Raw genomic sequence first — 21,185 nt, forward strand, 5'->3', positions numbered from 1 at the left:
CACAAAGTCCCTTTCTACTTTTAAGAGATGTCTTAAAACTCATCTGTTCAGGGAATACTTAAGCACTTAAGCTGACCGTTCTCCTCTTTGCCCTCAGGGGTAGAATGGGTCGGTAGGTCTAAGACTCAGCTCTTTTGATTTCTAAGCACTACTACTGAATGTTGTTGAAGTTTGAGGTATACTGTTGCAGCAATTAATTGTGGTTTGTTGGCTTGTTGATTACTGTAAGCCCCCCCCCCCCCCAAAAAAAAAACAAAAAAAAAAACAACAACAACAACAAAAAACTTGCACTTAATGGCAGCACCTGTGGCGGAATAACTTGCTTGTGTTGTACGTCGCTTTGGACAAAAGTGTCTGCTAAATAAAACTGTAGAACTGTAGACAAATAAAGTACCGAAAGCAATTCAAAAATCCAAACACCAATTTACCTATAACCACTGTTTTGTAGTTTTTAATAATCTTTAGATGCTGACCTCTGTGACCCAAATTGCAAGAAGGCTGTTGTGCATTTGGGTTTCCTGTGGCTGAAATGCTGTTAGCCTACTTTCAGTGATGACTGCAGCCTTGGGCACAGTGCTGCAAACAAGCACGCAGTTACTTACAGATCTATTAAGTGTTGTTGAAACACCCAGTAGGCTTTGTTGTAAGTATTTGTGTGTATGGCATGTGTTTGAGGCAGAGAAAGGTCTATTCATCTTTGTAAATGTAGCTATTTTTCACTCATGACACAATTTTTTAAACCAGTCATTGCTCTGAAGTTAAAATAGCAGACAAAAACGTCGTTAATTTAACAGGCTGCTGCAGTTAAAGTGTATAATGTTGCTCTTGTTTTATTGCAGGGGAATCAGCGTGATTTATGGACTGCATTTTTTACCACCTATGCTGATGAAGGTTCAGCAAAATATCAAGGGTCACTCTCCTGCTCAGCACCTTCCACCTATGCAAAGCTTCAACACTTGCTGTAAATTTCATCAAGGTGAGCTTAAAGTGTTTACCCCATTAATTTATTTCTGCTAAAGCCAGAGCGCTGACCCATAAAATGAGCTAAGATAATACTGACCTTAACATGGTCTTCTGCACATGGAGGTAATTGCTAAGGCTCCAGATCAATCAATATTGACTTGCCAGTATTTTTTTTCCTCCTCTCACTTCCCCACCCACAACGGCTTGAGCTGAATGTGTAAAATTGGCTTTAGATGGATGGAGAACATATCCCTGATAGTTTAACCTTTATCTAGCTAACATGTTCACTTATCTGTACAATTATAGATTTTGCCAGTCAAGCTGTTTCACAGAAAATCTGTTGAGTGCTCAAAGACTGGACCGTAGAGCTCTGGCTAATTGCAGCCTGTGTTTATAAGCTCTGCAGGATCAACCAAACACATACAACAAGAGCCTTACTGTAAAAAGCATGGCTGTGTCAGAGAAGCGCCTTCTATTTTTTATCGCATGTCACCAGAGATGAAATAGCTGGCATTAAGAAAGTGCATTTCAACAATAAATAACTGAGGGAACAAGTATGCAAGCACACACACACGCATAAACACACACACACCTTTATATCACAATCGCTGTGTACTCTGAGGCGTTTGATTTCTCTTTAATTTTTCAAGGTAGGGGCACAGACGTAGCAGGCATTTCCATCTTGACTTGATAAATCTCACAATCTTCTTTTCCCTGCCACACTGAAGTAATTTATTTTCTATCTCTCCGAGCTATATTTTCCAGTTAATATTTCATTTTTTTCCCCGCCACACAACCTGACAAAGGATGCCACGAGGGATGATAAGAAGTCTGAAACCTTTGCACTCTTTCTGCAGATACAGGATTTACCTAGAGATTTGTCTCAGAGAAACAAGACTTCTGAAATAATCGAGACACTTAAAACAACATCCTTGTGCTCTCCTTTGAGACGAACAAGCTATATATTGTCTTCTCCTCGTGATTAACTCTGAAACATTATTGTTTAATTTGATTTCTGGAGTGCTTTTATGAGATCATAGACTCCTACATCTAACGGTGAGGTTACATGCTGCATTTAGCATCTGATGAAAACAAAACAACATGTTTTACAAAAGTGCTTTCCCTCAGGTAAAAAAAAAACACACAGACTGGCAGACTGGAGTCGTTGCTATTTATAGACTTTCCAAACAGCAAATCCTGAATGTGTTGCTGAAACTTCTCATACCCAGCAGCCAAACATTCATTATTTACATGCTACAAATTATGAGGTATTCAAAGAATTACTGCACCAAAACTGTGATCTCAGTGATTTACAAAGCAGGCTTGTATTATTTGCTGCAGAACCAAATTACAAGTTCCTTGAGTGATGGGTAGCAGTGTCCTTCTGGCTATTCAACTCGCCCTTAATTTGAATTTGATAAGATTTCTTTTGGAGACATTGTTAGGCTAATGTAAATTCGGAGGGAGGACGAGAGCCCACCGCTGGCTTAACTTTGATGAGGTGCTAATATCTAATATCAAAAGCAGATAAAACCCTTATTAGCCCCAGTGGTCTTGCTGGAGTGGGAACTTATTACACAGAGGAGATGAGACGAAAGCAGATGAAGTAATAAGACGGCCGGGGGCTTTGTTACATGTCCTTAAGCTTTCCGACGGGGTCAACTTAATTTTGTGACTTAAATGCCGAGGGTTTACGGGATGCAGACAAGCCGACATTGTTTGAGAGATCTAATTCAGACTCTCATATTTCATAGTCTGCAAACATCTGGGGGATTACAGTGTCTCGAGCCAGAGGCAGTTTGATAATCGGTTGTCATTTTCAGAGTTGTATGCCCTTCCCAGCTTTGGCTGTTTTCTAAAGGTCCTTTGGTTCAATCAAATGTTTGTGAGATTAGTGGGTTGCACTCCTTTCAAGAACTATTTCTATGTGCATTGGATTTTTAATGTTTTCCTTTGGGCTTTCATTGTCAAAACACTCAAAAAATACTTAAAGACTGATGGTTGCGGACACTGGAAGTTGTTTTGAGTAAAAAATGGTACCATGCTTTGCTGCCATTTAAGGATCAAGATGGAAAAATGCAGACGGTCTATAAACTCAAACCACTTATCAGACATAATGGAGAATAGATAATATGAATCACTGAGTCTGGATCTTTCTGAACTTGGACTGTGTGAGGAATAGATGATAGTTGACAGTCATTCTAAGAGCTCTGTGATGCTACACTTGTGCAATAGGAGGGTTAAAGCTAATGCTAATAAAGTATATTTCACACTCACGCCATAAAAGACACCTTCCTTTCTTCAAACCCTAACTCTTAGCTCACAGATGAATGACAGCTTTGTTAGCAGAGCCAACTGTGAACTTTCCTTTATTCATCCATGCAACACAGACATTGTTTTATTTATTTTTTTTTACTTTAGTTCCAGCAAATCTAACTTTGGCAGTCTGATCATCAATTCATTGAGCTCATTGGTTCAGCCAGCCTGCTCCTGTTCATCAGTGCTGACTTTTCCAGTAACTCTCAGTCCTGGATGGTAATAACCTGTGGTATCATTTACCAATGTCAGAACCAAGCCCAAAATAACTAGCTTTGCTAGTTGGTTGAGGTCTTGGCGTCTTGGCATCTACTATTGTTTTGCCCTATGCTAGGCCCCCAAAAACAACATACAATTTCCTAGAACTAAAGGGCGTGTTGAGTTATGTTGTAGATTTTTAAAAATAGCTTTATAACTTTCTTCAATCCAGTTAAATACCAAATATTCTACCAACTTGTGAAATTAGTAAAATAATTAATAATATTGCAAACAGGAGCATTTGTGGACTGATTTGTGCATGTGTTGGGCTATTTCTTGCAAATACTCTGATTACCAGGCTGTTCTGGAACAATCTTAAGGAAGCTTGAAAATAATGTTGGTTTTCATGATGATTTTTCCTACATTTGTTGAGAAAAAAAAGTAAAATCTACAAAAGAGGGCCAAATAGCCAAAATAATAATAATAATTCATTCATCTGTAAATATAAATCTCTAAAAACTATTTTTTGCTAATCCATTAAGCTCATTGTTTACGTATGACAGTCTAAGCTAGTGGTCAACTGATTGTTGGGTCATATGATTTTATTTTTATGGTTAATAAAAATGTTTTCCAATGATCATTTATACATAGTGAACCAGCAATAATCAGAATTGATATTTGCTTTGGCATCCTGAGAAATCACTCACAGTCCATCCATTGAACAGACTAAAGTTTATGTAAATATGTTTTTATATGAACATTCTTTTGAGTTTGTATGTATACTTTTCGCTGTCTGTGGGTCAAAGTTTTTTTTAAATCCTTTATCCATTTTTAAATTCTTTTTTGATCCTTTTAAAATGGAGCTTTACATTCACTTCTCGATTGTAAAGCATTGAAAACTCGCCTCCTGGACCTTCACTGAAAGCACAAAGTAAGCAGACAGTTTGTATGCCTCCAATCAATGCTTTGGACCGAGAGGAATGAGCTTTTGACTCACTGACTGAAGGATGGCATCAATACAAAACTCTTGCCCTAAACAAGTCGGAAAACACCTTGGGTTCCAGCACTATGTCCCATTGATTTCTGCTCAGCCTCAACGCAGATTCTGCAGCGTTTAGACGTTTAATTCCCCTTTCAAGTAAAGTCATTACACAGTCGAGCATTTAATTAAGCAATCACAGCAGTGCAATCTGATTGATTTGGTGTCTAAATGAGGGCCAAGTTGGCATTTTTGTGCCTTAACACATCCTAATGAATCCGCTTTTGAAAGCAGATCTTTGTGAGGATACTTAAAAAGTCATAAGAAGTCAACATTTTTGGATTCACAGCCAATAAACCCACATATTTACACTCTTAATTAAGTGTGTTTAAAGATTTCCTGAAATGGAAAGAGCCAGGTATTCACGGCTGACCTGTTTCCTCTGAAAAAGGAACATCATTTGAGGTGCATGGGCACAGATGTGTCTGAGGATGTGCTGGGGAGGTGTTCTCACCTCTCCACGCCTCTGTGAACACAGCAACGCTTTATTATGTCTGGATGTGGCCTCAGTGTGCTTGCTTTGCCTTTTCCCCCAAATGAACCCAGCTGTAGTGACATTGAAATTCATAAAGAGTTTGGAGTTGGTCTGTCAGCGCTGCTTGTTGAGCATTTTATAACGAACTCTGGATAACAGCAAATACAGCTCTTTGGTGTGTTTTAATTTCTCCAAATCATTCCAATCATCAGGCCTTTTCTTAAAGCTGATTGCCTTGCAAAGCTGTATCAGCAGTTTTTATCTAAAAACAATTACCCAGAAAATAGGAAAACAATATTTAGCACTTTGCTATTCTTTTATTAAACAATGCTATCAAGAAGTGGCAGGACTCCTGCAGCAGATACAGAATAGACATTTAAATACATGTCAGTCTGGACGAACAATGGGTCTAAGTTGATAATCTCATGTTGCAAAGTGCAATGGGAGAATAATTTCATGGCAAGTTTGCGTCTTGTGTTTAAAGCCACAGATGAACTAAAACCTAGTGCAGTGCCAGGGTTTTTAACATTGGGGACTGCCAGACTCCCTTTAATAAAGTATGAGGAGGTTTTGAGAACTTCCTTTGAAATTATTTTTCTTTCTTTTTTAATTTTTTTTTTTTTTTTAAGAGGAATATTATAAAAATGTTGTCATTTTATGCTTGGTTTGTTATTGTAAGATTCCAAGTCCATAAAATGAGCTAAGTTTGGCAATCTTTAGCCTGTTGGTAAAAGTTAAGACTCATTCAGTCTCATATTACACCAGTCGGAACAGAGAATGATTTTGGGAAAGACTGTAGATTTTTTTCTTTTATTTAACTATGGTTTATGCTGCTCCTCTTACAGCCTAGTATACATGGAAAGTTTGGGCAGCGCAGCCCACTGTTGCATTAAAGCACTACTCTTTGGCCAATACCACTGAGAGCCATTGCTGTTTGATGCACTAAAATTTCATAAAATATTAAAGGGTCAAAAAGCAACCAAGTCTGCTTTAAAACAGAAAACATACTAACTACTTACTACTTACTTTTGTAATTCAAGGCCCACCCTAAATTGGTTTGGCCCACCCAAAACTGAAATCGTGAAACAGTCCCTGGTGCAAATTATACCTTTTAATACTTTCTTCTTCCGATCCTTTCCTTTCCTTTTTTTTATGATGTCTGGTTATATTACAAGATTTAAAGCTAAGGATTTGATATGTGGCTGTCTTACCAGTCACTTACTGGATTACTGGATTGCAAACTCCACATGCAGAAAAAGGTGGTCCAAGAAAGAACTACAAAGAAACCACTTCTCATTGTGAGGATTTATAAATAGCTAGTTAAAAAGAACCATTTTTTAAAATACCAGTGCAACTTGTACTTCAGATTTTTTGGCTGGGAACTAGTTCTGTTGGGATTCAGTCAGTTAAAAATATGCCTTTTCTATCGATATTTCTTTTCTATATGATTGATGATTTTTGTGTCCTACACAGGGGTTCAAAAGACAACAGACACTAGTAGTTCATAAGATTCATTTCAAAGTTGCTGTTCCATTTACAGCTCACTCTATACTCTGCATTTTTTCCTCAACTTTCTGGATAGAATCACTATACAATAAGAGCCCCTTCTAAAACACAACCCAAGCTATTTGTGACAATAAGAGAAGAAATCAAGGTATGGTAATATTTATGGACATTACTGAATACAAAGATATCTCTGTTCATTGAAAACATGAAGTTTTTAGTTTGTTTCAAAAAAAAATTAGCTGAACTTTTTTCTTTAAATATTAGAAGCCTGCTCGAAATTACAACTTTAGTGTGCCAGGAGCCCCGGGACACCAGAAGCAACATCAGACATGTTCATTTTAATGCTGTTTGTAAGTTTTAATAACCAAGTTACCACAATTTTTGACTTTTTAAAAATAGACAACACAAGCTCTATGAGCTGATTGAGTTGTAACGCTCACAGCTTCTTTGAACTTCATGTGTTCATCAGTCATCAAGCAAAGTATCCACACAAAACAGCAGGTCATATCGCACAAATCAATATGCCCCATCAGCCCACTAAACTGCCAATTAGTAAATATCTCTTCTTTATCACAAATAATTTCCAGTGAATAACAGAGATGGAGTATTTTTCATGTGGTGAAAGGTGTTACATCTGAGGGTAACAGGAGACACTAAGAGTGCATCAGTTTTGATTTTTTACTGCATTAACTTCCATATGTGTCATCACTTTGTCACTTTAACAGTGAGACTGAAGCAGACAGCCAGTCATCACTCTTTTTCTGTGGAGGGAAGCCAAAGCCAACAGATGACAACCACCTTCACGATAAAAGAGAAGGATCAATCTCCTCCCCCAACTCTGACTGAGCTAAAAGAAACGTCACGCTGCCTTTTAATTTGACAATCAACTGACAAATCAAGATTTAAGTTTTTACTGTATGGTTTGAATATTGGCTTCAAAGAAGTGTGCAGAAAAAAACTAAAAAGCTCTGCTCTCCTCTTCATCCTCTTCATTCATCATACCCTGAAGTCTTCCCTGACATCTTGTGCTCTTGTATTGTCAGAAACTAAATTTTCCCCAAACTTGAACTTTGACATTCTAAACTGCGACGACAGATGTTAATCAAAGTCAAACTTAATCCAGGCCTGATAAGATGCTCTATTTAACAGGCTGGATTTTTTAGCGGGGGGCTCGATCAGGTGGAATGAAGAGGAACTGATTGCTTGTGGTGATTGTGCTGATTACATTTTAAATTTAAAACTTTCCTCCTAGTTCATCGTCGGGAACAGTATTATAGACAATGACATCGCAGGAATAGCAAATGCCAAGGTGGCTGCAGTTTTACAGACAGTAGTTGTACACTTTTAACTTTATATTGCTGCATTAAATGTCCTGAATAGCTGCTTTGGAGGGTTTAAGAACATACAATTCAGAAAATGTACCTCAGATGATAATTTCTGCTTTAAAAAAAGGAAAAAAAAATAGGTTTATTCTCCAAAATTTCAAATAAAATTTTGGGATAACCCCTTTTTAGGCATTTCCTCTACAGCAGGGGTCTGCAACCTTTGTTTTAATAAGAGCCATTTTGCCATTCAGGCGCCACACAATGTACTTTGAAATTCACAATGAAGACAAAAGGGTAATAAAACCCTATACAAAGTAAAAATCTAGCGAAAAATTATCTGAACACTATTTTTTTTGTGTTAATAAACTTGTACATGTAATGTCTTATTTTTTTTATTTTTGATAAATTTAAAAATACTTTTTAAATTTGGAAAAAATTGCAATGTCATGAATTACATGAATTTTCAAATTTTATGAAACTTAAAGATTTGCAAAATTTTTCAAAAATTTTAAAATAAAAAAAAAAACTGAAGAATTTGAAATTTTTGAAAAATGTGCGAAAATTCCCCCAAATTGCTAAAATTGTGTTTATTTGCAAAACATTAAAAAATGTGTAGTTTCAAAAATTGTCTAAATATTTTTGAAAAATTAAGTTCAAATATAATGAAATATATAAAGAATCTGACATGTTCAAAAAAACATGTTTTTTTTCTTACTTGAAAAAATGTAAAAAAAAAAATAAATAAAAAAATTGCAAAAATCTAAAAAAAAAAAAATAAAAAAAATGAAAGTTTTATTGCAAGATTTGATGCGTTTTTAGTTCAATGAAATGTTAATCCATGATTTTATTTCAGGGTTTTTTTATCATAAATAACCTCTGTAACAAAAACAAAATTCTTTATTGTAATCATATTTTTTTAAAGCTACAAGGAGCCACTGCAAAAGAGTCAAGGAGCCGCATGAGGCTCCAGAGCTGCAGGTTGCAGACCCTTGCTCTACAGCATTAATCATAAACATATTTTCTAACGTTTATAAAACACTCATGTTTTTGTCAGAGACACAGTTCAGCATTCCTGACTTCCTGTCTTTGTGGGCAGAATTCACAATGACTGAGATCCATGTTGCAATTCCCCCCCTAGTCAAAACATTATGGATGCTTGTGCTACAGCTGTCTTCTAAATGACATTTGAAAATATGCGATGAAAGGCATTTGCATGAAATACGGCACGGGATGAAGCATTAGCATATCAGGAGGAGGAGGAGGAGGGGAGAGAAGGGGGGATTTGCAATTGTGTCCATGCCCTCTCTTGGAGATGACAGATCATGTCATGTACGTACAAGCGTGAAATCCTACATGAGTTATACTGACTACGGTTCTACAACAAAACGATTTAAAAATAAGGATATTGATGTGTTTAGAGCAGAGTTTTAGCATGTTTACAGAGGGGAAGCAGGCGTTCAGCCCAGTCATTGCGTGTAAGCTTGAATAACCTTGTGCTAATGTAAGATCAGAAGAGGACTGAGACTAATCTCTGCCATCACACCCATGTTAAACCTCTTTCAGCTGCAAAAATAAGAGACGCACAAATCATTTCACAAAATCACATCAAGTTTTCCAAACTTTTGCATCCCAGTGGGTCTAATATCATGGCACAGATATCAATTTCAGGCCGTAAAATCACTACCATCTTCTTTTTACATCACTTTGCATCTTTTCCAATTTGTTCTTCAGAAATCTGTGTGTCAGTGTGACGGCGCAGATTATGGAGCTGATGGCAAACTCGGTTGTCATCATTCTGACTGTGTTCCGCAGGAGTAAAAAGTTAACAGCAGGAGTTTACTGATATACTGCTCTCTTCAAACTGTGGCTTTAGGATCATGAGAAGAAGTATCACTACCTGACATGTTTTTTTTTAATGTCCCAACACCAGCTGCTGCATTATTGTAAGAAAAGATGAACAGACTTGTTCAAAGTGACCTCTTCAGGGCTGTCAAACAGTTTCTAAATCCCAATTAGTTGCATTCTAATAGTTAATCCCAATAGTTCATGATCAAATAGTTAATCACATGATGAACGTATCAAGGATCATTATTTATGAACCAAATGAATGAACTAAGTGTAAGCTCTTTATGGGTGGTTTAGGGGTGATTCCCACACCCTGATCTAAAGCCCTACTGGTTTTTGTGATGCAGTTGCATGCTGATGAGCCGCACCTGTATGCTTAGCTCATCGATAGAAGCTCAAAATCAGAGTGCCTTGGTGATGGTTTTATTCCATTCATCACCAAGTGCTACTGTGGAGTTGTCAGCTGAGCTATCTGGGTTTTGTAGGAAAATCTTCCATCATGGTAATAGAGCTTGAAGAAGCAAAAGAAGCTTTAACTATAGTGCAACAGTGGGGACGAAATTCACAGAAGCATAGAATAAAAAAATAAAATAAAATAAAATAACAGGGTGTTATTCTTTCACCTAAGCTTGACAACTAGACTTGCAAAGGTGTGCAAAATTGAAAGTTTAAGCTGAGGAATATTAGAAATTTTAAGGGTTTTGTTGCCGTCGACTGAATTTTTCTTTTTTCAATTCTCTGGAAATTTTGGAAGTTTTCAGAGCTTTACTTTTTGTCATCAACTTATTTTTGAAATATTGTATTAGACATGTTTGCATGCATGTCTGCTTATAAAAAGCAAAACCTTTAATATTTATACATGAACATAACCAAATAAATGCATTTTATATAAATTCCCCCAAAATCAGGCAATCTCCCTTTAATTTCCAAAAATTCCCATGGTAGGCTTCTTAATTTGAAAATCCCTATAATTTTGCAACTCTTATTATATGAATCTTATTGATGATGATTTTCACTCTTTCTGACTTCTGCTGCTTGTTGCATGCTGTTCTGCAGCCTTGTCTGCTCACCACTCGAGGTGAGACAGAAATGAAAGTGTTTTTTGCTCTCAGTGTGAACCAGGTGAGGAATTTCAGCATACAACAACCAGGCTGGAGGTGGTTCACAAGTCCAAGGTCACATATAAATTGGTAGAAAAAAATTAAACAAGGGCCCTGAACTCCATCAAACTTCATTATACAGTGCATAGTGTCCTATAGGCGGTATTTTATGAACTTAACGATAAAACACTTGTACGCTTGAACTTTTTAAAATGCTGTGTTCTTCATGTCTTAAATTTGTCTCTTTTGTCATTGAGGCATTTTTTCCACCATTCCAACCTTTAGCATGTGATGTGTTTCTGAACATGACCTTTCAAGGTGAGAGCATCAAACACGATAATGCGTCAAGAGAGAAAACATTTGTTTGGACTGTGCATTTTGATTTTGTGTACACTGGGTGTGTTTGCTTTTCTTTGGGCACCAGAGGGGTGCATGAGCATTTGAGCATGAACTAATGGCTCGTAATGCATGGATCTGGGGTGCTGTCGAATATACTTGAGGCACATTAAATTTAAACTAAAGCCGAAAGTCAGACAGTGGTTTCAGTGATATAGAATATGAAGCGTACTACGGAGGCGACTCTCCTGTTCTGGAATAGTTAGGTGGAATACTGTGCGTGCCTTGTTTGATGTCAAAGCCTGTTAATTTGTCGCAGTTATGATTTGTGTTTGGTCTAACATTCACTGCTGTACAGTTGACTAATGTAGAGGTCTATTCACTGAATGTGACAAACAGAGTGCAAGTCCTACAGCAAACATCAATCAGTGCACCATGAAAATGCGACATGATTGATGAATATTAAGAGCTCACGGCAGGAGCTGCAGCTGGAACCATATTACATTGTACTTTGAATGATTTGTGAACCCTTTTGTGTTGGCCAAATGTGGAAATATCCTCCACACATAACCCTATCCTTACCCACCTGTCCAGAACCCTGACATTATTCACATTTGATTTACCACTTCTATTAAACACCACACAGTGCTTAAGATAGACCACTTAGGGAAGAGTAGGATCTTTAGAGAGGCCTACCTTGAGGTCGAAGGTGTGAAAGTCATGGAACATCCTCTCTCCTGAGACCTGTGACAAAGCAGAAAGGGGTGGGGGGAGGAGGGGTGTGAGACGTCAGTCATGATTAGGCCACATTGCAATTACAGAGGAGCTCCTCTGACAGTGATTGATCAATGAGGAACTCCCTTAATGAAGACAAGGGCTCAGGGGCTCCCAGGAGCAAATTGGCAAAAGTAAGTAGAGGGAATAGTGTCCCAGACTGCTGAGAGAATTAGAGGATCAGCTCGTCTGTGGTGGCAGTGTGGTGCTAGCTCAAAAACAGGTGCACGGGAAATTTCATACAGCTTCAGCTAAAACAGAACTGATGATGGAGAAGTAAGTCCATCAAATCTAAAAGAAGGGGTTGTATGGTGATTACAATATCTGAAAGTTGAAGGTGTCTCATTGAGTTTGAACACTAGGAGTGCTAAGGAACACTCATTCTTGAAGAGTGGGTTCATACCAGTGGCGGACTGGGACTGAAAAACAGCCTGGGACTTTGACTCAGCCCAGCCCACAACAATGGGACACATCGGTAGACCGGCAGCAACCCCCCTGCGGCAGTACTGGTCGTCGGCCGACTGGCAGCACCGGCCGTTCTGGTATTTTCCAGAGCGTTAAGATGACCAGTCCGCCCCTGACATCATTAATTGAAAAAAAAAAAACTGCTCCAACCACCAGCCGGTTAGGGTCTGGAAAAGACCGGCTGTTCGGGAAAAGTCCCAAATTTCCTAGAAGATTACGCAATCTTCAAATCCTCCAACAAAGCTGTCTGGCACTGTCCCCGTTCGAGCAGTGTGATTGACAGGCGACTCTGCCACAGCCTCATCCGCCCCGCCCCCTCTCTCTCGTGTTGCAGCCACGGCCCACCGGCCCACTGGCCCATCGGCCCATCAGGGAAATCCCCCGTATCCCCATACGCCAGTCCGCCCTTGTTTCATACTCTGTGCCGGTTTGTTTTGAGGTAAGAGGTGCCAGATGGACGGACTCTGTAAGAAGTCTACTTTAGAAAGACAACTGAAAGTTTGCAGAGGATTTTGACTTGAATTATGATAATGAAACTTAGCTTTGTAGCTTTGTAACATAGAACTCATGATATGACCTCACTGGCAGATTCCCCAATAAGGCTAAATGATTATATTTATTGTTGTGTAAAACAAATTAAGAAATTTCTTAAATGAGGGGATTTCATAAGTCTTTTAAAGAAAAGTGTCTCAGGAGGTGCCATCTTGAGGATGGTTTTATTGTAAAACTCTCGTTTTTAAGGCTAAAATGAAAATGTTAACCTTTAATGTGTTCTCAGGGTGCTCTTGAGATAAACAGCACTCCCTAATTCAAGTTTAACTGAGTGTTTTTTATGACCTGATGATTTTAAGAACCACCACAGAAAAGCCTCTGTGGATTAAGATAAGCAGCAAATATCTTGAAACTTGGAGACAAATCCCTGGCTCCTGTTTGTACTTGTAGAAGCTTCACAACTCAACGAGAAAAGTTTGACATCACTTTAATGTGCGTTCTATCTAGTTATGAGTTTGGTTGATTTTTGATGTTTCTGATAGGATTGGTCTTTTAGGATTTCATTAGCCTCAAATCCAATGAGTTTCCAACCCCATTCCTCTGTGGGGCTTTTAACGCTGTTGTGCAAAAAAAAGAAAAACACAAGCTGAAATCCAGGGCCACTCAAACACGCCGGCCTCAGATCCGACTGTCAAGTGCAGCCTCATTGTTAAAACACCAGAGAACCAGGAAATCAGGCCCTTGAGGCAAAAGCTTCAGATGCCACTGTGTTGAAATTCAGTTTTTGATTCCGCCCTTTAATAAAGTCCCTGAAAAATCTGGGCTGCCTTGTAGTCTGACCCACCATAAGGAGGGACACATTTGCTTCCTGCTCTATTCATGCCATGTACGCAGGTCAGAGGGATGCTTGCCAAAAACAGCCAGCCCTTGGAGGGAAGCATCTGAGGGGTGTTCAACTTTTTTTAGGGTTGTTCACAAACTTGCCTGTACTTGATATTTGTGCACTCACAAATGAAATAACAAAGACATAAAAACTCCATGCAAAAACAATCACCTTTATCTTTGATGAAATAACAGTAGATGCTTTACACAAAGTTGAATGCATGACTCATAGCCAGTGGAAACTGATGTGATCTTGACTTGAAATTTGCCTCCATGATTCACTGGAGTAGCTAATTAATAGGCATCACACACTGCTTGCAAAGTGAAGGTGTATTTCACATAATTTCTTTGTCAATCAGAGTCATTAAGATATATAATTCAAGAACTCACCAAAAAAGACACACACATTAATACAGATGCTGCAAAAATCATTGGATGGAATAAATTGCTCATTCTGTTTCAGGATTGATTTAGCAATCAATTGCTGGTTGATGCACAGTCTGAATGCAGAGGAAGCAAACTGATATGGAGCCATTTCTTTCATTTTCTATTTGACGGAGGCTTTATGTTTGAAACCTCAAATAAAACTTGATCAAACATGATGACTTGGTCTACAAAGCCACCCCAAGAGTTTTCCAGAGGTGTCCAGTTTTTTTTTCTGTTTGGATGTTTTATCCATTTTCAGTGTCTGGCTCTAAGTATTTGATTGTTATTAAAAACTAAATTTCAAAATACTGGGACGCTCTGTGAATTGTTACTAGGATAAGATTTTAATGGTTGGCATGTCATTTAATCCCATGTTTAAGTGAAAACAAACTAAGTTAAATATCATATTCTTAAACAAAGACATGAGATTTGTTTGGTGAAATACACATATGCCCACTTAAGATTGACGCCAGTAACAAGTTTAAAAAGATACAACAGAACACTGAAAAACTCCCGTAATGAGGTTCACCACTCTGAGAGACTGTTGACTAGAGGTGGCTAACCTGTGGCTCGCGCCCTGCATGTGGCTCTTTGACTTTCGGTGTGCGGCTCTTCGATCCACTCATAAAACTGATGTATTGTATCAAAAGTTTGCACCAATATCGATCAATACTTGGGTGATGAGATTGATACTTAAGTTTCAGTTTCTTTTCTCTATATTTGCTCCTCTCAATCGTTTGTGTAATCATAGTTTTTTTTTCTTTTACACTCTACTACTTTAATACTCTACTGATAGATAGATAGATAGATAGATAGATAGATAGATAGATAGATAGATAGATAGATAGATAGATAGATAGATAGATACATACATACATGCATACATACATACATACATACATACATTGGTAGATAGATAGAAAGATAGATTGATAGTGCATTTGCAAGACCACGTCTTTGTGGCTCTTCTTAGTATCACGGTACTTTTTGTGGCTCTTGGTCCCTGACTCATTGGCCACCCCTGCTGTAGACCCTACAAGCTAATTATTCGACATTTAAGAAAAATGACTTTGAGTTAGATTGCAAAATTACTGAACATCTCTAGTGTGTAGATGACCTTAAGACTTAAGAAGATTAAGCAGAATCTCATAAGAGACTGAAAAACAAAACTGAATGGAAGTGATTTTTAGCACTGTATAAAAAACAGACCTGACTCTGTAGTGGGAATCATTGCATATATCAGTACCACTTCCAAAAATTTAAAAAACAAAAAAACAAACAACAACTACAAAAAAAGAAAGAAAAAATAAAAACACTCAAGGTGAGGATTGTTAATTACTGCATCCTCAACAATACATCTCACACATCTTGAAATGTGCTATTGATGCTAAATAGCAGACACAGGCCTTGGAGCAACAATATGTTTTATTTATTTATTTATTTTTTAATTAACTGAAGAACCATCATGTGTCAGCAGTAATCAATCAATAAATGAATAAACAAATAAATAAACAACCAACCAAACCACTTTCTGCATGTATTGCAACAGCGTGGCTGCCTAAAGTCCAGACTTCACACCTATGTTGTAACAACACAATAGTTAAAAAGCCTTTGCTTCACCTTTTTGACATTCTGCTGGTATCAAGTTTAAAATGAGCTCATATTTAACTCTGCTTTTTTCTTTATCACTCTACATTCTGTTCCTTCTCTTTCTTACTGCTTATGCCATGACCACCAGGGCTGTGTCCTTATTTAACTAAATGTGTTTCACAAAGGTTCCCATAGAAACAAAGTCCGGCTGACCGATTACAATAAGAGAACAACTGTCTGAGTGCCTTTTCAGTGGTTATATTCAGATAGACGCAACAGATTAAATTGAAGTGAGTGATTGCATATGAACTTGAGAATGTGTTACAAAGAAAAAAATCCAGTCATTCTGAGGCGCTGCCATAGTTAAATATTATAATTGAGGGGTTGTTGTGGATCTGGGTACATTCAGTACCAGGAGAATGGACGTCAAAGGCTGTCTGATAATGTGTGCTAGGCACGCGTTTCCATTATGTGACAATGTATCAAATGGTTTAGAGAACGGCTGCACATTTATGTTATCATAGTTTCAATAACATTCCTGAAATGAATCAGATGCAAGAATGATCCGCAAGCAGCAAATGCATAGTTAAAACTTGATACTGTGATGGCATGGAATAAAACAATAGATGAACTCTGAAAACAACTGTGTACATCAAGGTTACCTTTAGTCAAACCCAACACCTCAAAGAAGAAAACAACCAGCAGTGTTGTATGAAATAAGCAACCCAGTAAGAAGTATTCAGAAATCTGCCAGAAAGATTTAATTTTCAGCTTACTTTGGAGTGTGTATTCACACAAGTTAAAGGTACGATGCTATCAGAGATTTTTTAGACACCACTGGAGATGCAATTAAATTTTTAATACAGCAGAATAATCTCAAGCCCTGCGCTTTGACAGTGACACATTAGCCAAATCATATTTTATTGATCTCTTCTCTTCTCTTAGGAAGTAAAATTGCACTAAGAGATTAGCATTTCTGCTTCACAGGAAGGAGCCAAACCAGACAGAAATGTCAGTTTTTATTCAATGTTTTCAACCCTTATTTAAAGCTTCGCAGCTCAACATGGCTGCTTTTTTTTTTACCCTTCCTCTTTGTCTTTTTATCTTTCTCTCTGTCACTCCGACTTGACTGAGTAAGGGGTGAATTTAATGATTTGATGTTAACAGTGTGATGGGTCCTTGGGTGCTCCAACAGCTGAATAGAGCGACCATTTGGCCGCCGGACTTGCTTGCCTCAGCACTTCCAGGCACACGTTTTAAATGTTCGGCTTTCACCCAGAATGGCCCACAAGAGGCCTGAAGGGGTTTGGAGGAAGGGTGGGTGCTTGATGCTGAGATCCCAGGGAATTGCATGGTCATTCATCACATTAATGAGTCATGTCACTTTATTTACAAAAAAAGGAGACTTTTCTTTTTCCAAATGGATGGATTCCACTATCCTGATGCGGCATTCTGTTCATGTTGACTGAAGTTAATCAAAAAAGAGAGAATGGATCCATAGCCAGCCAAGTTGGCTGAACACAGTTTGGTTATATCCTTAAACCAGAGGAGCATGTTTGGCTGGATTTCGGGTGGTACAGACATGAAGCTATTTTGGCTCGGGATCAGCTCAAGTTATTAGCACTTTGGGCCAAAGGCGACTCATTAATCACACCTATGGCATAAGTTTGAGCCACCAGCTGTGCCAAATTTGGGTCATATTTCAGCCAGCCAGTTTGAAGTTAGAAGTCTCTTTCGGGTTGAGGTTGCTTTTGAAACATCTACTATATCAGTTCTTATAGCGGTTACAGCCATTTTTTACAGTTTGATATAGACAATCAATAAGGGATCTAGAATGTGAAGTAAAACCTTTGACTACTGTACAAACAACTTAGATTTAAATCCTCTGAGTACACTGTTTAATACCACGCAATACTCTCAATAAAGCCCGCTATGGACAGAGTTCATTGATTTGTGATGTGGCGACCTGATTAAGTACTTCTTATATACTAAGTTCTAATATTACACTGCCCGGCCAAAAAAAAGTCACCACCTGGATTCAACTAAGCAAAAAGGTACAAGACTCCTATTAGATAATTACTGCATGGGCGATTATCTTTCAGCTTGCAACAAGTTATTTAACCCCAACTGGAACAAGCAATTGCTTCTCATTTCTGAAACAAACCATGTGGAAAGACACATCCTCTAGTGGTGGACAAGATGTAAGTCTGTTTGAGAAGGGTCAAATCATTAGCATGCATCAAGCCGAGATAACATCTAAGAAGATTGCAGAAACTACTAAAATTGGGTTAAGAACTGTCCAATGCATTACTAAAAACTGGAAGGATAGTGGGGACCCATCGTCTTCCAGGAAGACATGGGAAGGCAACTCAAGAAAATGGGACTCAGCAGCTGTGTAGCCTTAAGAAAAATGCTTCAATTTGCTAGGGAGCATGAAGGTGGACTCTTTAGGGTCTAATGAGTCCAGATTGAACCTGTTCTAGAGTGATGGGCCATCAGGGTAAGAAGAGAGGCAGATGAAGTGATCACCCATCATGCCTAGTGCCTACTGTCCAAGCCTGTGGGGGCAGTGCTATGATCTGGGGTTGCTGCAGTTGGTCGGGTCTAGGTTCAGCAACAGTCTGTGCTTAAAGAATGAGGTCAGCTGACTACCTGAATATACTGAATGAACAAGTTATTCCATCAATGGGGTTTTTCTTCCCTGATGGCACGGCCATATTCAGAGATGACAATGCCAGGAATCATTGGGCTCAGATTGTGAAAGAGTGGTTCAGGGAGCATGTGACATCATTTTCAGTCATGGATTGGCCACCACAGAGTCCAGACCTTAACCCCATTGACAATCTCTGGGATGTGCTGGAGAAGACTTTGCACAGTGGTCAGACTCTACCAGCATTAATGCAAGATCTTGGTGAAAAATTAATGCAATACTGGATGGAAATAAATCTGGTGACATTGCCACAGTGCATGTGTGCAGTAAGCTAAAGGTGGTTCAATGAAATATTACAGTGTGTGACCTTTTTTTTGGTGGCAACAATTTTTTTCTGGGCCAGGCAGTGTAGTTTATTCTTGTATATTTGTAGCTCTTCTGAAAATCTACAGCTTGTTTATAATTATACGTCACTTTTGTAAACTCATGACTTTATTCGGAGAATCTCGGTTTTATTCTTCCTTCATGTGGCGCTAATCATCTGTTGTGTCGACCTAACATTTGAGAATAATGACCCCTGAACTGCCTTGACAGTGAGTCGTAAGTAGCGGGTGGTTAAAGGATTTTGAACATGATTACAGCCTTTGATTATAATGGACACACTTAAGTACACTTTCATGATTGGACAGTGCATGTCAGCAGAATGTTCTCTAGCTGTGAATGAGCAGTGGTTAATATTATTGAAGCAGGTAATGCAAGCAAAAGAAGGTATCATTTCCCCCTCAAATCAATAAGATATTAATTCACAGCAGGCCTTGAGAAAGAAATCACTCATTCACATTGCAGTAAGTTTAATTTTCCTGATTTTTTGATGCAATTTACTGTTCATTTAATTATTGTATCATTGTTGCTAGGTGCCACCCTGTTATGGCTGCCTTGTCTGTTTCTTGTAAATTTTTCACCTCTTTTTCATCATCTTTGTATTTGGAGTGGATCATTACTTTGTGTGGCTCATTTGATGGTTGTGGACACCAAACTGGTTTTGTCTTCAGTGATATTTATACTGGAGATCCTGCATATAATCATGGCCACATTGTTTACATGTGAAATCAGCTATAGCATGTCAATGCTAACTGGTGCAAGGCCTGATGTTCCCCACAAAGTGAGGAGGAGGTGAGGATGACGTGCTGGTTTTCAGGTGTGAGCTAAGAAGTGACAACATCAACCTGTTCTTCCATCCATCGTTATTGGGAACGTAAGATCTATCTTCAATAAGATAGACAAGCTAGCCGTGCTAACCCAGCAACAGAGGGAATACCAGAAGGCAGAGTAGTTATTTACAGACATGGCTAATGGAGCTAACACTGGACATGATTGCCACATTGGAAGAGCTTCACCTGTCCTGAGCAGACAGGATACAGGAGACAGAGACTGAACGGACTGCTGGAGAAGCTCAGTCCTGGACCCTGTGGAGGTGGAGGCTGGCTGAACTGGAGAATGATGGACAAGCTGTCATCATCTATTTTCTTATGGACCTTTTTGCACTTTCTATACACTTTGTTACTTTTGTTTTCTTGATTGCTGCTGTGACTCCTCCTGAATTTCCCCTTGGGGTTAAAATGAAGTATTTACTTTTCTATTCTATTCTTGTCATTTCTATTCCCTTTAACCCCTCTCTTAAATAGTCCTTGGTTTGGCTCCCACATCAATATTCTGGCTGACTTCTCCAAACTTGTACCAAACTGCCTGACATCTACAGAAGACAATATTCGGACTTTCGACATACTCTGAAAAATCCAAACTGTCCCTGAAAGTACACAATGGGATCCAAACAGTCCAACAAACTCAGCCTCAGCTTGGGTTTGTATCTTGTTGGTGTACTGATATCACTAACTTCCTCCCACGCTCGGGTTGCTACATGAAAGCTCTAATACAGACAGGGCAGGGAGATTTTAATAGGAGTGTGAGGATTTTTGGAACTATATGACATTTTTCTTTGCCTAGGAAATCCAAATCTGTGATATTACCATTTCAGGGGTGAGCAGATTTAAAGCCTGATGCACTGATAAATGTCGGGACAGGACGAAATAGATGATTCTCAAGTTATTTACCCTTTTTAATTGGAAATGTCTGTCACAGGGCAGCAAGCCGAGTCCTCTCCATAGCCATTATCGGTCTGCCTTGATCATTTGCAGGTATTTCATGGAGAGTGATGTCCTGAGTGTCAAGCTATTGAATTTATTCCTGTTGGATTTTTACAAGCTTTGGAATACAAATGCTGAGGAAGGAGAAAGCTGGGAAAAAGGTCAGCTTGTTAATCACATCACCACGTTTGCTGTATCACAGATTCACAGATGAGGACTGACAAGGTTTTACTGACGCAAAAGCCAAATACTTTAATTTACTTCCAAGCTTAACTCTTAAGTTTGACAGCCCCTGTGGTGTTTATGTGATTAATCTGTCACCAGTTGAGCTTCAAACATACGTTTGTGACTAACAAGGAAGAAGCGTTATCCCTAGCTGTGTTTTTGATAGACTTAAACAAGCCGTAGGTTTCTTTTGAGCAAGCCCTTGGGCTTTGCTCATAATTGCTCCCTGGGGTCCAGTCAATAGTTTTTACCTGCTCTTGAGCTCTCATTCCAAGGCTGTCATCCACTGTCTGGGCCCCTGAGTGACACGGCAGCGTCACAGGATGAGCTCTGTTGAAGGATATCTCTGGCTCCAAAGGAGGACACCACTGGGACACTGCCAGCCCCGTTGATGATGTCACACTGTGACAGCAGTGACTACTTGAGCTCAAAGC

General features: G+C 38.7%; 1 protein-coding gene across 24 annotated transcripts in view; it reads right to left on the reverse strand.

The window, feature by feature from the left end:
* Positions 1-21,185, reverse strand: part of LOC141784311 (receptor-type tyrosine-protein phosphatase delta) — a 471,971-nt gene that overhangs the window by 205,158 nt on the left and 245,628 nt on the right. For all 24 annotated transcript variants that reach the window (XM_074662121.1, XM_074662118.1, XM_074662109.1 and 21 more), the window contains exon 8: positions 11,800-11,847. The gene's annotated coding sequence lies outside the window, so the exon portion shown is untranslated. The remainder of the gene's footprint in view (positions 1-11,799; positions 11,848-21,185) is intronic.

This window comes from Halichoeres trimaculatus, unplaced genomic scaffold (assembly GCF_033239565.1).
Source record: "Halichoeres trimaculatus isolate MK-OKI-2021-1 unplaced genomic scaffold, fHalTri1.1 fHalTri1_scaffold_22, whole genome shotgun sequence".
Lineage (NCBI taxonomy): Eukaryota > Metazoa > Chordata > Actinopteri > Labriformes > Labridae > Halichoeres > Halichoeres trimaculatus.